The following is a 15,085-nucleotide window of genomic DNA, read 5'->3' as shown; positions in this document are numbered from 1 at the left end:
CTTTCTAACTTTTCTTTTTTCATTCTTATTTACTTGAGTTTTCCACATGAATGCATTGCCAGGACTTGAACCTTTTAATAACCAGTTTATGTTTCTCAAGAGCAGGAAACAATCTTTAATGAAAAGTATAGATTATACAATATACGGCATTGAGGAAAAGACAGAGAGATGAAAATAAACGCAATAAAAGAAAAAAAAATACAGATGGCAGAAGGAATGTTCTAAAGAACACCAAGTATAAAGTTAAGTCATGTTCTTTTTTTTTTCATAGTAGATTCCTAAAGTGCATGGGACAAAAAATCAGAACTCATATTTCAAAATTTCATTTTCTGGGATTTTCAGAGGACCCGAAATTTCAGACCCTCATCTTTGCATTTTTCCTGTTCATGTACATTATGGCTGTGACTGGAAACCTGCTCATAATCCTGGCGACCATCTCTGACTCCCACCTGCACACACCCATGTACTTCTTCCTCTCCAACTTGTCCTTTGTGGACAGCTCTTTCATTTCAACCACTGTGCCCAAGATACTGGTGAACATCCAGAAACAAACCAAGGTCATATCTTATAAAGCATGCATCATCCAGATTTATTTATTTTTATCTTTTGTAGGATTAGATAACTTCCTCCTTGCTGTGATGGCCTATGATCGGTTTGTGGCTGTCACCCTCTGTAATACATGGTCATCATGAGCCACCAGATTTGTAGATGGCTGGTGCTGGTGTGTTGGGTTACAATTACCCTGAATTCCTTGGTGCAAAGCTTTATGGTGCTACGGCTTTCTTTCTGCACAAACTTGGAAATCCCTCATTTTTTCTGTGAACTTACCTAATCAGTTGGTTCACCTTGCCTATTCTGACAGTTTTCTTAATGACATGGTGATGAATTTTGTAGCGGGGCTTCTGGGTGGTGGTGCCTTTGCAGGTATCGTTTACTCTTATTACAAGATTGTTTCCTCCATACATGCAATTTCATTAACTCAGGGGCTGTATAAAGCATTTTCTACTTGTGTGTCTCACTTGTCTGTTGTCTCTTTATTTTATTGTACAATTCTAGGTGCGTATCTTAGTTCTGCTCTTACCCAAAATTGACACTCAAGTGCAACAGCTGCAGTGATGTACAGCGTGGTCACACCAATGTCGAACCCCTACATCTACAGTCTAAGGAATAAAGACATCAAGAGTGCTCTGAAAAGACTATTTGAAAAAGGGAATATTAAACTGTCCACTGTTTTAGACTAAAAACGTGCTATTGATCACAGGATGTAATTCCCCAAAATTACAATATTTGTTCAGAATATAAAGAGTAGTTTTGCTTTTTCCTTCTATTTCTTGGAGTTTCCATTTCTTTGATTTTAATGTCTCTGTATTTATGTAACTCACTATTTCAAGCTGTCTTCTCTCTCTGACATAGAAAGTGTTCCCATTTATCATGTTCTTGGTGTTATTTTTAATTTTTGGATTGGAAGTAAGAGAAATTTCCATTTATCTCTTGGAACAAGTCAGAATTCTTAAGAACATTTTTTCTCAAATTTATCATACTGAGTCAATTTTGTTGTTAGTAAAACAAAGAGGCATGCGTTTTACTACTATGGAAAACACCACACTTGGTGGTGAAGGCTTTTTTTTAATATACTTTTATAGCAGAGGATCTTCTGAGACCACAATTTTGCACTAGTGGGTTCATCATTCATTCATACATAGATTTTTGCTTTACTTACTTAACTCTTCTTCCAACAGTACAGATTAGAACAGAACAATGTGTTTTATCATAAATAATTCATCTTGTATAGAAATTCTACTGTAGGAAATAAATTCAATTTCCACCAAAGTAAACATTCTTGCTCTGCTGAGAACTTCCAATAACTTATCCCTAGGCTGAAAAGAAAATGAAACCCTCTCCTTCCAGATGATTCATACACCCAAAGACCACATGCCTAACTCAGGATTTAACAGTGGTAAAGAAACTTCACTTCTCCCTGATAAGGCTGAGATCATTCACATCTGTATGGCTATTTTTTCTGCATTTTGTTATTTTTTGGGTTTTTGTTGGTTTGTTTGCTTTTCCCTTTAACAAATTACAAAGTTTCCATTTTTATTCTGATATTTCTTGGGCAAGACAGGTAGTTTATTCCAGGGAACATCATTGAAAATGCATATATAGAAGAAAAATTTTGGAATTGGAAAGTGGATTAGAGGTGAAGCATGAGCTGAAATGTTAATGTCCTGAGTGTGAGGAGTGAATAGCGATGGAGTCAGGGGGAATCCATGCTTCAAACATTGGACAGCATGAAGTGATAGACAAGGACCTTGTCTCTTGTGTTCTTCCCATGCAGAGAGTTCTTGTGACCATCACGTCTTCACTCGTCATTAACAAAAATAAAGTCCATTTTATTTTCATCGGGCTTTTTGGCATTTTTTATTCTTATTGCTGTGTGTTTTCCGTACATCATGATTATGTGCCTCATGGAAAATTGGCATATATGTGTAACACATCTTAATTCTCTTTTGGTCCCCTCCACCTCTCCTCTGTCCCCTCCCTGAAATTTATTGGTCCCTTTGCCTTTTGCAATTTCTATTTGTGTAGCTCTCTTCTAGTAGTCTTTGAAGCTATGAAGATATTATATAACAGTATTGTTTCCTTACAATGTACACCTGGTGCAAAAGTGCCTTGTTTTTACTTTAATTATCACATTTTAATTGTATACAATTATGGGGCAGATTGTAATATTTGGGTGTGTATCCACAATATGTCCTAATCCAGGCAGATCAAGTACTTACCATGTCCATCTTCATAGATATTTATTGTTTGTGTTTTGTAAAAATCACAATGTTCTTTCCAGATATCTTCAAGTATACTGTGTTAACCATAGCCATCCTACAGTGTCATAAAACCAGAACTTCGTCCACCAAATGTATTTTTTACCCTCATCACTAACATCTACTTTCTTCCGTAACACTTCTCAGCTTCTAGGAACAACTATTATCTCTGCTTGCACATATAAGTCAGAATGCAGGATTTGTCTGTGTCTGGTTTATGTCACTTAAAATATTGTCCTCTAAGATCACCCATTGCACTGTGCTTCACAATAGCCAAACTATTAAATCAATTATGTGTTCATAAATTATTTAAAGGATACTGAAAATATGGTCTATGTACACACTGGAAAATCGGTTAGCCCTTAAAAATAGTAAAATCTCTGCTGGGGATTTAGCTCGTTTGTGCCTTCACCTGCCTCACAAGTGCAATGTCCCACATTTGATCTCCAGTATAATTAATAATACTAATAATCCTATTCCTTATGGGATATAGTCACTTGGGACCTTGTGCAGATATTTTATGTGCATGACACATTACAAAAATTCCAAAATTTTTGTGGGCACTGTATACAGTAATATAGAACATTTAACTGCAAGTAATAGAAAGTTAAACCAAAACAGTGAATAAAACAAATTCAGACTTTATTTATTCATATGAGACAAGCCTTCAGTTAAGTAATTCAAGGCTATGCCATTCTTAAGGACTTGTTCTGTCATTTCATTTTTCTTTACCATCTCCCTCAATTTGTGTGTTTTATAATACTCACAGCTGCAGAATAACTGCTTCACAAATAGATATTGAATTCATGTTCCAGGACAGAAGACTGGGATTGGAGTCAAGAATGGAATATAAAGGAAAATTCCACATGGGTCTTTCAAATAACAAACTTTCAAATGATGTATCACACACACACACACACACACACACACACACACACACACACAAGCAAATGCAATTTCAAAATGTCAGTGAGTTTTCAAAAAGTGAATTGCTACAAGTAGCCACAATTCAGAATTCAGACCAAGAAATAAAATCTATGCAGGCACTCAAAATCTTTCCACATCCTCAGTTGCAAATAGTACTTCTGCCCCTATGATAATCATCCTTTACAAGAAAAATAGTAGAAAGATATCACTGGCTCTTTGAAGCTGCATACAAATAGCACTATACAATGTGCATTTTTGTGCGAGCCTCATTCTACTTAATACCATCCTTGGAAGTTAATTTTTTTCTTTTTATTGAGTTTATTGATACATTCTAGTCGAGCAGTACAGTTATAGTCATTACTGGGATCTTGTACTTTTACATGACAGATATTGTTTCTCATTTTTTCTCCTTGTCCCTGCCGTCCCCTCCCCGCCTCCCCTAATCATTTACAAACATTTTATTTTCATTTTTTAACTTTCACCTATTTTTTTTCCCTTATTACCTTTACATTACCCTTCCCACGTTCTCTACACCTTTAGTCCTTTTCTTCCTGTTTAACATTGTCCCATTAGGATCTTGTGTACTATTATCGTTTTTCAGATCACAGAAACTATTTGGTATTTACATATGTGTGACTTATTTATTTCACTTAGGATTATATCCTCAAAATGTATCCATTTCGCTATGAATGACTCTAATTTCTCATTCTTTATCACTGAGTTATATACCATTTTATAGAAAAACCACACCTTCTTTATCCATTTTCCAGCTCATGGGCAAATGGGCTCTTTCCAAGTTTTAGCTATTACAAACTGTGCTGCTATAAACATAGGTGCACATATGTCACTGTGATATGATTCTTTTACTTATTTTGGAAAGAAACCCCGCAGAGCAATGGTTGGCTCAAATGGAACCTCTAGTCCCAGCTCTTTGAGGTATCTCCATATTGATCTCCATAGTGGTTGCACCAGTATGCACTCTCACCAACAATGGAGAAGGGTTCCTTTCTCCACACAATGCACCAACATTTGTTATTGTTTGATTTCTTGATAGTAGAAAAATTCTTTGTGGGATGAGGTAGGATCTCAGGGTTATTTTCATCTGCATCTCTCAAATGACCAGTGATGTGGAACATTTTTTTCATATATTTACTTTCTGCTTTAGATCTTTGTCTGAGAAATGTCTGTTAATTTCAGATGCCTATTTTAGAATTGGGTCTTTATTTGGGGGGGGGCTTGTTGTTTTGAGTTATTTAAATATTCTAGATAAGAGTCCTTTCTCTGAAGAGCAGCTGGCAAAAAGTTTTGCCCACATTGTAGGTTGTCTCTTAGTTCTGTTGATGTTTTCATTTTCAGTGCAGGTGCTTTTCAATGTGATGAGATCGCAGATGTTAATTCTTTCTGCTAGTTCTCATGCTACTGAGGAATTGTACATAAAGTCTTTTCCTATGTGTCTTCCAGAGATCTGCCTAACTTATCTTCCAGCAGGTTTAGTGTTTCTGTTTTAATATTTAGATCTTTAATCCACTTGTATTTTAATTTAGTGCATGGTGAGAGATAAAGGTCTAGTTTTAATCTTTGACAGGTTGAGATCCAGATTTTCCAACACCATTTATTAAAGAGGCTACGTTTCCTCCAGTGGGGATGGTCAGCTCCTTTGTCAAAGATAGGGAAGCTGAGTACATCTGGAGTTGTTTTTGGGTCTTCCAATCTAATCCACTGATCTTCAGGTCTGTTTCTTTGCCAGCAAAATGCTGTTTTTATCATAGAGGCCTTGTAGTATAGTTTTTTAATTGGGAATTATTTTATCCGCTGACATGTGTCTGTTGCCTAGGATGGCTTTTATTATCCTAGGTCTCTTATGGTTCCAAATGAATTTTTGGATTCTTTTTTCTAGTTCTGTGAAATACAGTGTTGGGATTTCAATTGGCATTGCATTGAATCTGTATAGAATTTTTGGTAGTATGGTCATTTTCACTATGTTAATTCTTCCTATCCAGGAGCAGGGGATATCTTTCCATTTTCTTACATTCTCTTCAATCTCTTTTTTCACACTGATGTAGTTTTCATTGCAGAGGTCTTTTGCTTCTTTTATTAGGTTGATTCCTAGATACTTCATTTTTTTGGATTTTGTTGTATAAGGAATTGTTTCCCTAATTTCTCTCTCAGTGAGTCTGTTATTTATTCACAAGAAGGCTATTGATTTTTGGTTGTTGACCTTGTATCCTGCTACTCTGCTAAAAGTGTCAATTAAGACTAGAAGTCTTTTGGTTGAGATTTTTGTGTCTTCAATGGAGAGTAGCATATCATCACCAAGTAATTACAGTTTAACTTCTTCCTTTCTTATCTTTATTGCTTTAATTTCTTCCTCTTGTCTAGTTGCTATGGCTAATGTTTGCAGAACTACATCGAAGAGCAGTGGTGATACTGGGCATCCTCATTTTGTTCCTGATTTTAACATGAAGGTTTTCAGATTTTGGCCATTTAATATGATGTTGGCTGTTGGTTTTTCATAGATAGCCTTTATTAAGTTGAGAGATAGACCATCTATTCCAATTTTTTGCAGGGTTCTTATCATGAATGGGTATTGAATTTTGTCAAAAGCTTTTTCTGCACCTATCAAGAGGATAATGTGGTTTTGGTCCTTGACTTTGTTAATAGAGTGTATTGCATTTATTGATTTGCATATTTTGAACCATCCTTGTATCCCTAGGATAAATCTGACTTGGTCATGATGTATGAACTTCTTGCCAGTGTATTCTGCTTGCTTGCATCTTATTAAGGATTTTTGCATCTATATTCATTAAGGAGATTGGCCTGTAGTTTTCCTTTTTACTTGCAACTTTCCCTGGTTTGGGAATAAAAGTGATACTTTCTTCCAGGAATGAATTTGGAAGTATTGCTTCCCTTTCCATTTCAATGAAAAGTTTGAGCAGTAATTGCAGTAGTTCTTCTCTAAATGTCTTGTAAAATTCAGCAGTGAATCCATCAGGACCTGGGCTTTTCTTTGTTGGTAAGTTTTTAATTACATATTCAATTTCACTGAATGTAATTGGGGTGTTTAAAATGTTTTTGTCTTCCTTGTTCAACTTTGGTAATTCATAAGTAAAAATCTGTCCATTAATTCTGTGTTTTCCAATTTATTAGAGCACCAGTTCTCAAAGTAGGTATTGACTACCCTCTGGATTTCTGTTGGATCTCTTGTGACTTCACCTTTTTCAGTCCTGATTTCATGGATCTCAGCCTTTTCTCTCCTTTTTTTGATAAGGTTTCCTAGGGGTTTATCAGTTTTATTCATTCTTTCAAAAAACCAACTCGTCAATTCATTTATTTTTGTATCATTTTTTAAATTTCCATTGTATTAATTTGTGATCTAATCTTTATGGTTTCCTCTTGTTTGAGCTTTAGGTTTTACTTTCTTTTGTTTTTATATGAGTCTAAGATTCATCATTAGTTGTTTAATTGAGCACGCTCTGTTTTCCTAGTGTGGGCATTCAGTGCTATGAATTTCCCATGTAGAACTGCTTTCATTGTGTCCCATAGATTCCTGTAAGTTTTGTTGGCATTTTCATTTATTTGTAAAAACTGTCTAATTTCTTCTTTAATTTCCTCTGTGATCCATTGATTGTTCAGGAGAGTGCTGCTCAATTTCCAAGTGTTTATGAAGTTTCTACAATTTCTTATGATTATTGATATAAAGCTTTATTGCACTGTGATCTGACAATATATGGGGAATAACTTCAATTCTTCTGCATTTATTCAAGCCTGTTCTGTGAGCTAGTATGTGATTTTGGAGAATGACCCGTGTGCAGCTGAAAAGAATGTATATTCTGATTTTGTGGGTTGGAACACTCTATAGACATCTAAGAAGTCCATGATTTCAAAAGTTTGGTTCTGTTCTACTATTTCATTGCTGATGTTTTTGCCAAGATGATCTGTCTATTTGTGATAGTGGGGTATTCAGAACCCCCACTAAAATTGTATTAGTGCTTATTTGGTTTTTCATGTTATTTAATATTTGTGTTATATGGTTGGGGGAATTTATATTTGGTGCATATATGTTTATGATTGTCATCTCTTCTTCTTGAATTGTTCCCTTTATAGGATATAGTGACCTTCTTTGTCTCTCTTAATCAGTTTTGGTTTGAAATTTACTTTGTCTGCAAATAAGATTCATATCCCTGCTTTTTTCTTGGCTCCTTTTGAGAATTGTTTTTCATCCTTTCACTTTCAGTCTATGGGCTTCTTTTTGCACTAGGCATGTTTCTTGTATACAACATATTCATGGATTTTGCTTCTTAATCCATTCTTCCAGTCTATTTCTCTTGATTGGTGAATTGAAGCCATTGAATTGATGTTATAACTGATATGTACTGACTTATTAGGGTCATGTTATTGTCCTTTTGTTGACTCTTTTTAATTTTTTGCCCTCTCCTTTTAGTTTCTTGCCTTGACTATTTGATTTGCTCTGTTGGGCCTCATGGTGATATTCATTGTTTTTTTTCTAGGATATTGTTTATAATTCCTTGTAGTGCTGGTTTGGTATCCATGAAGTTTCTCAGGCGTTCCTTGTTATGGAAGTATTTTCTTTCCCCATCTATTTTGAAAGAGAGTTTTGCAGGATATATCAGTCTAGAGTCTGGAGGTTTTTTTTCTTTTAGGTCTTGAAATACCTTTCTCCATCGCTCCTTGACCTGAGGGTTTGTGGTGAAAAGTCTCCTGTGATTCTGATGGGCTTTCCTTTGCATGTGATTTGTTTCTTTTCTCTTACTGCTTGAAGTATTTTGTTCTTCTCTTGGGTTTCTGGGATCTTAATTATTATATGTCTAGGTTTAGATATTTTTTTATCGTGGCTAGTTGAAGTCTTATATGCCTCACTTATCTTTATTTCAAATTCTTCCCCTTGTTTGGGCAGTTTTCTGTCATTAATTCTCTGAACAGCTTTGTTTAAGTCATTTGCATTTCCTCCTGCTACTTCATGGATTCCTATCCATCTTATGTCATTCTGCTTGCATCATCTAGGATTTTTTAGATAAATTTCCAATGATCTCTTACAAGAGACCTCTCTTTTCATGGTCACTGTGATCCTATCTTCTATATCTGAGATTGTATCTTTGCATTCTTTTATTCTGTTGCATACACTTTCAGTAGAGTTTTTAATCTCCTGGATATTTGTTTGAATTTGTTTAATGGATTGCATTTCTTTCCCATGTTGGACGTTCATTCTTTCCATTTCTTTCTTATGCTGGGCCTTCATGACTTCTATCATGCTCCTGAGCTCATCTATTTTTTTTTTTTTGTCAATTGCTGTTCTCTAGTCTTGAATCATGACTTTCGTTTTGCTCACCATCTCTATGATTATTTGAGAAATTATTTCTGTTTTGAACTTTTCTAGAGCCTGATTGATCTGTTTTGTTACTTCCTGTGATGTGAGTTCTGAGTGTCCTGGTGGTTCACTATCTGACTTTTCATCCTCTTTTGACCTACTGTTTGCCATTGGTGAACTGGAAGTCTGTCTTTGTGTCTTGCTTATGTGTTTTCTCATTTTTATTTTTGTTATTGGGTTGTCCTTGATTCCATCTCTGGGTTATTAAATCTTCCTGATATCATTGGGTTTTAGCTTTTGATTCTCTAATGACTCATAGACATTCTTATTTTCACAGTATCAGAGAAAGCAACTCCTTAAATTAATCCCTAACCTTTATCCTGATAGATACAATCAGCAACACAATAGGATCAATCACTAATTGCAAATTGACCATTTGTGGTAGTCATTAATCTATCACCTTTAAACCATGTGAATTAAATTAAAATCAAGAAGTATGCCAAAATACGTTTGCAGTGAGCAACTCCTCAACATAGCATATTTACCGTTTAGGATGGGGGTCTACACAGAGTTCAGATGAGAACAGTAAATAAGTAAAAGAACTGGAGATGGTGTCAAGTGAAGCCAAAGGTCACAGAATGACACAATCTTTAGGAAACTGTTAAACTCAAAAGGGATAGACAGAGTGCAAGTATAAGAACAAGAAAATGCCCCCTTAACAGCAATAGGGGCCTACTTACTTTTGAAACTACTAACCCTTGAGTGAGGCACAATAATAGAAAAAAAGAACATTAAGAAAAAAGAAAAAATGATACAAGAAGAAATCTGAGTCAGGGCAATAGCAGGGAATAGCAGGGATAGAAATGGAGATGAGGGACAATATGGTTGATCAATAAACTGAGTTGGTGAAAGAGGACACAAAAAAGAATTTACAGAGAGGAATGAAGAAAAGAAACAAAGGACAAAAAAATGACTTTGCGGGGCCTCTTTCAGACTATATCTCTGCTGTGCTAATACACATTGTGTGCAACCATGTGCAGAACCAAATCCCCCTATCTCAGCTAGCTGATAGCAGACTTCTGGGATGCAGACAGACCTCAGGCTGCAAGGCCCAAACTGAGCTACCCGACCTCCTGTAGGGTTGAACTCCAGACAGTTCTGCAAGTTTCCCCCATCCTTTCTTTAAATATGTTCAAATTTGGGAGCTCAGAAAATTATCCTTTATAACCTGCTATGCCTCTGTGGAGTGGGTCCCAGGACTGGCCCAATCAGGAGATCTGAGAGTGGGGGTGGGCAGCATTGGTGGTACCCGCAAGGGAGGGCTTGGCTACCCAGACCTGTGGACTGGGCCCAGGCAGGCTGGAGGGAGATCTGATGTCTGAGCCACTTTCCCAAATCTCACCTTCCTGGCTATGGAGGAGCAGCAATATGGAAGTATTTTTGACCATTATGAAAGTACATGTTTTCCATGTAACTCCACATACAAGACAATATCGTACATCTTTGTTGTCAAAACTTTAGCTCATGATACCATAGACAAAATAATGCCCTTCAACAATGTTTATGTCCAGGTCTACATAACCCATAAATATGTTAGTCTACATAGCAAAGAGAAACCTTAGTCAGAGTCAAAATTTAATTTCTGAAAAAAATTGTCCTAGATAGGGACATGACCCTAGATTATATGACTGAGCCAACATAATTATCTTCCTTAAATTAGGTTGAGTGATACAGATTTTCTCTCAATCGTATATAGCACATTAACCAGTTTTCCCATGATCATTTGTTAAAGAGGCTATCTTTCCTCCAATGTGTTTTTGTGCCCTTTGGCAAAAATCTGGTGACTGATGGTACAATAAACTGCTTTTGTACCTTTCATTTGATTGAACTGGAATACATTGACTATTTTTGTGCTATTAAAATCCTCCCTTTTTTGTTTTTTTTTTTGTACCAGGGATTGAACTTGGGTCCCTGCACTTGCAAGGCAGGCCACCGAACTGCTGACCTAAATCCCCAGCAACATCCTGTTCTTATCTCTGTGTGTCTCATTTACCAGTTCCTTCAACAGCAGTATGAATTTTTTGTTTTCTTGTTTCCCTGTCAATTTTGAAAGATAGTTTTGTAGAATACATCAGTCCAGGTTGGTGGTTGTATTGTTTTAGGGCTTGAAATACTTCACTCCAGGCTCTCCTTGACTTGAGAGTTTGTGTTGAAAAATCTGCTGTGATTCTGATGGACTTTCTTTTGCATGTGATTAGTTATGTTTCTCTAACAGCTTGTAGTATTGTGTTTTTTTGTTGGGTTCTGGGATCTTGATTATTATATGTGTAGCTGTAAATTTTTTTGTCATGGCTAGTTGGAGCCCTACGTGTCTCAGTTATCTGTATGTCAAATTCTTCCTTTCAGTTTTGGAATTGTTCTATCATTAATTCTGTTAACATATTCTTTTAATGCCATTTGCACTTTCTCCTGCTACTTCATGGTTTCCTATCAGTCTTATATTATTCTCCTTTGCATCCTCTAAGAGTTGTTGGATTGGATCGATTTCTCATGATCCCTTACTGTTTTTAAGAGATCACTCTTTTAATGGTCACTGACCACATCATTTCACCTGTCTGAATTTCTATCTGCACATTCATTCATTCTGTTGAAAATGATTTCTATATAGTTTTTTTAATCTCATCAATATCTGTTTGAATGTATTTTCATGGATTCCATTTATTTCCTTTGTTGGGCATTCATGATTTATATATCTTTATGATGCTGGACATTCCTGTTCCTGAGCTCATCTATGTTTTTATCTGTTGCTGTTCTAGAGTCTCTAATCATGTCTTTCATTCTTCTCACCATTGCTATAGTTATCTGGGAAATTAAATAATTTCTTTGAATAAATAATTAAATAAAATAAATTTGAATAAAATATATAATAAATATTAAAATGAAATGAATAAATAAATAAAATCTTTTGAATTTTGTTTAGAGCCTCATTTCTCTCTTTTGTTACTTCCTGTGCTGTTGCTTCAGATTTTCCAGATGGTTGACTGTCAGATTTTTCCACCTCATTTCCTCCAGAGTTTACCTTTGCTGAAGTAGAAGTCTGTGTTTGTGCCTTGTTTAAAGTGTTTTCATTTCTATTTTTGTTGTTGGCATCATCCTTGGTTTAATTCTGGCTTAGTACTTTGATCTTCTAGATATAGATGGTCTTTAGGTTTTGAGTCCTTAATGACTCTGAGGTAATTCTTATTTTCATAACACCAGGGAGGACAAGTGATTAGATCAATCAACATTTAGCACAAGAGATACAGTCAGCAACACTGCATCTTACACAGCTTATAAAATGACAGTTGGTGATAGTTATTAATCTATCACCTTTAACTAGGTAAATTAAATCAAAATCAAGAAAAAGCCCAAAATATGATTATACTGAAGAAACTCTTCAGTATAGCAACTGTACCTATCAGGATGGGGATTTAGCAGAAGTTGGGGAGGGAGGGATAGATAGGATAGAGAAAAGTTAGAAATTAGGTCAGAGGACACAGGAAGATCACAGAAACTCTTGGAAGCTATTGAAGAGAAGAAGACAGAACAAAATATACACAAGAGCAGAAGAAAATAGCAGCAATAGGTGGGCTAGGGCCTAATCTCTTCCTTTTAAAACTAATGACAATTGAGAGAAGGAAAAAAAAGGAAAGGAAAAGAAAGAAAATAAATTTGAATTAGGATAGGAACAAAAACAAAAAGGGAGAGAACTGAAGATCAAGGTGGGAGAGAGAGAGGGTGAGACACAGAGAGAGAAAGAAAAGATAATAATAAGAAGATAAGCAAGGATAAAAGTTTAAGAAAGTAAAAAGAAAATTTTTAAATGATTAAAGAGAAGAAAAACATTACTTTGAAAGTAAAAATTACAAATATAAATAGCCTCCTTCAATATACAATAGACAGCGTGGGTAGAAGGGTGCAGATCTAACTTAATTAGTCTCAGCAAGCCTGCAGCTATTCCCTGAGGTTCAGACTGGTTTCTTTTCTTTAAGGCCCAAATTGAGATCTCTGTTGTCCTGCTGGGTTGAACTCTGCAAGATTTTACTGCAGGTTCCAGCTGTCTTTCCTCTGAAGTTAGACTCCATTTTGATTTGAGGTGCTGGTCCCTCCAAATTACTAACTCTAGTGCTGTCATGTGCCTTTATTAATCGATTTCTCCTCTTTTCCAGTGGGCTTCAATTTTCATCTAGGAGTCTCACAGAAGCCTTCTTTCTCTTGTTCACTGGAAGTTGGCTGCACAGACACTGCTGTGTTCGCAACCAGATGGCTGTTCTCTGCCATGCAGGGCTGAAGGGGCGGGCCTGCCAGAGGGTCTTTTACTGTTTCCGTGCTCCTCTGTTGCTCAGTGCTAAAGAGATGAGAAAAACCTAAATATTTCTTCTTTGTGTGTGTGTGTGTACTGGGGATTGTACTCGGGTCCTTGTGCTTGAGAGGCAGGCCACCGAACAACTGAGCTAAATCCCTGGCCCAATACTTCTTTTTTATCATATAAATTTTATTCTTAGAAGTCTCATGGTCTGCTCTGATTTGCTCACATTATATATTCAGATGTGAAACTGCTGATGATACTTTGGTAATCTAATATGAGATCTCTCATATATTCTCCTTGCTGTCTTTTGATTAACTGTCAGAGGAAGATGGAATGACAATTAGCCTGCACTCTATTTCTTTCTTTGACTTACAGCATGCTGGACTGAATTATTCACAAGGTAGAGGCAGTGTTATGGTAGAAGCCAAGATATACTAACTAAGGTCCTCTCAGGTGCATTGTAACTTCCACCATATTCCAGGCACCACAAATTTTTAAAAATATCTTGAGTAGCTAAGCATCAAACATTGTGAGTCTGACTCTGAATCTCAACAACAAGAACATCATAGTCATTTTTAAAAAGTAAGAAGCTTGTACTGTATACCTAAAATGTACCAATAAACTCAATGAGCGAAAAAAATTAGCATTAAAAGAATACACCCTCCAACCAAAATTGATGGAAAAATAAGATACTACCATGACAAAAACATTTGAGAAACTTCATGAATACCACCCAACAGAGCAAATCCAATTTAATGATAATTTAAAGTGAGAGGGAGAAAAATGAAAAAAAAAAAGTACCAGCAATGGGGCAATAACATGACAAGGATAAGTCAATACATATCAGTTATAAACATCAATGTCAATGGCCTCAATTCACCAATCGAAAGAAAGAAACTGGCAGAATGTATAAAGAAGCAAAATTCAACACTATGATGTATAGAAGAAACCCGCCTACTTGAGAAAGAAACTCACAGAGTCAAAGTAAAATGATAGAAAACAATTCCCCAAATGACAGGAACCCAGAAAAAAGCATGGGTAGATATCATATTAGAAGACAAAGTAAAATTTCAAACCCAAACTAAGAGACAAAGAAGTTAACTACATGCTTGTAAAGGGAACAACAACAACAAAAAAACCGATGTCAAACATAAATATGTATGTGCCCCAAACATTAATATGTCCAGTGATACAAAACATATAATGAGGGACATGAAACACCTAAAGTGTAGTAATACAATTGCAGTGGTGGACCTCAATGACCCACTTTCACAAATAGACAGATTAACAATCCGAAACAAAATATTAGAATGAACCAAGCTTTTGAACAAATGGACTTAATAGATGTCTACAGAGTATCCCACTCCACAAAATCAGAATATACATTATTATTGGCTGCATGGGGGTTATTCTAAAAAATCAACCACATGCTAGCTCATAGATCATATTTAAGTAAATGCAAATGAAATGAAGTTATCCCTTGTATATTATCAGAACATAGTGCAATTAAACTGGAGATCAATAGCATAAGAAAGTCTAAGAATTTCACAAACACATTGAATTCAAATAAACTCCTTAACAACCAATAGGTCACAGCAGAAATTAAAGTAGAAATTAGAAACTTTTTACAATTTAATGATAATGCCAGTAGAACATACAGGAATC

The 15,085-nt window shown here is 35.7% G+C and overlaps 1 pseudogene; it reads left to right on the top strand.

Moving 5' to 3' along the window:
- Positions 1–287: 287 nt before the first annotated feature.
- Positions 288–1,241, top strand: LOC104872554 (annotated as a pseudogene).
- The last annotated feature ends 13,844 nt before the right edge of the window (positions 1,242–15,085 follow it).

Source organism: Fukomys damarensis, unplaced genomic scaffold (assembly GCF_012274545.1).
Source record: "Fukomys damarensis isolate Sample0158 unplaced genomic scaffold, DMR_v1.0_HiC HiC_scaffold_37, whole genome shotgun sequence".
Classification (NCBI taxonomy): domain Eukaryota; kingdom Metazoa; phylum Chordata; class Mammalia; order Rodentia; family Bathyergidae; genus Fukomys; species Fukomys damarensis.
The sequence above is the reverse complement of the archived record's forward strand: the minus strand, read 5'-3'. Positions and strand labels throughout refer to the sequence as shown.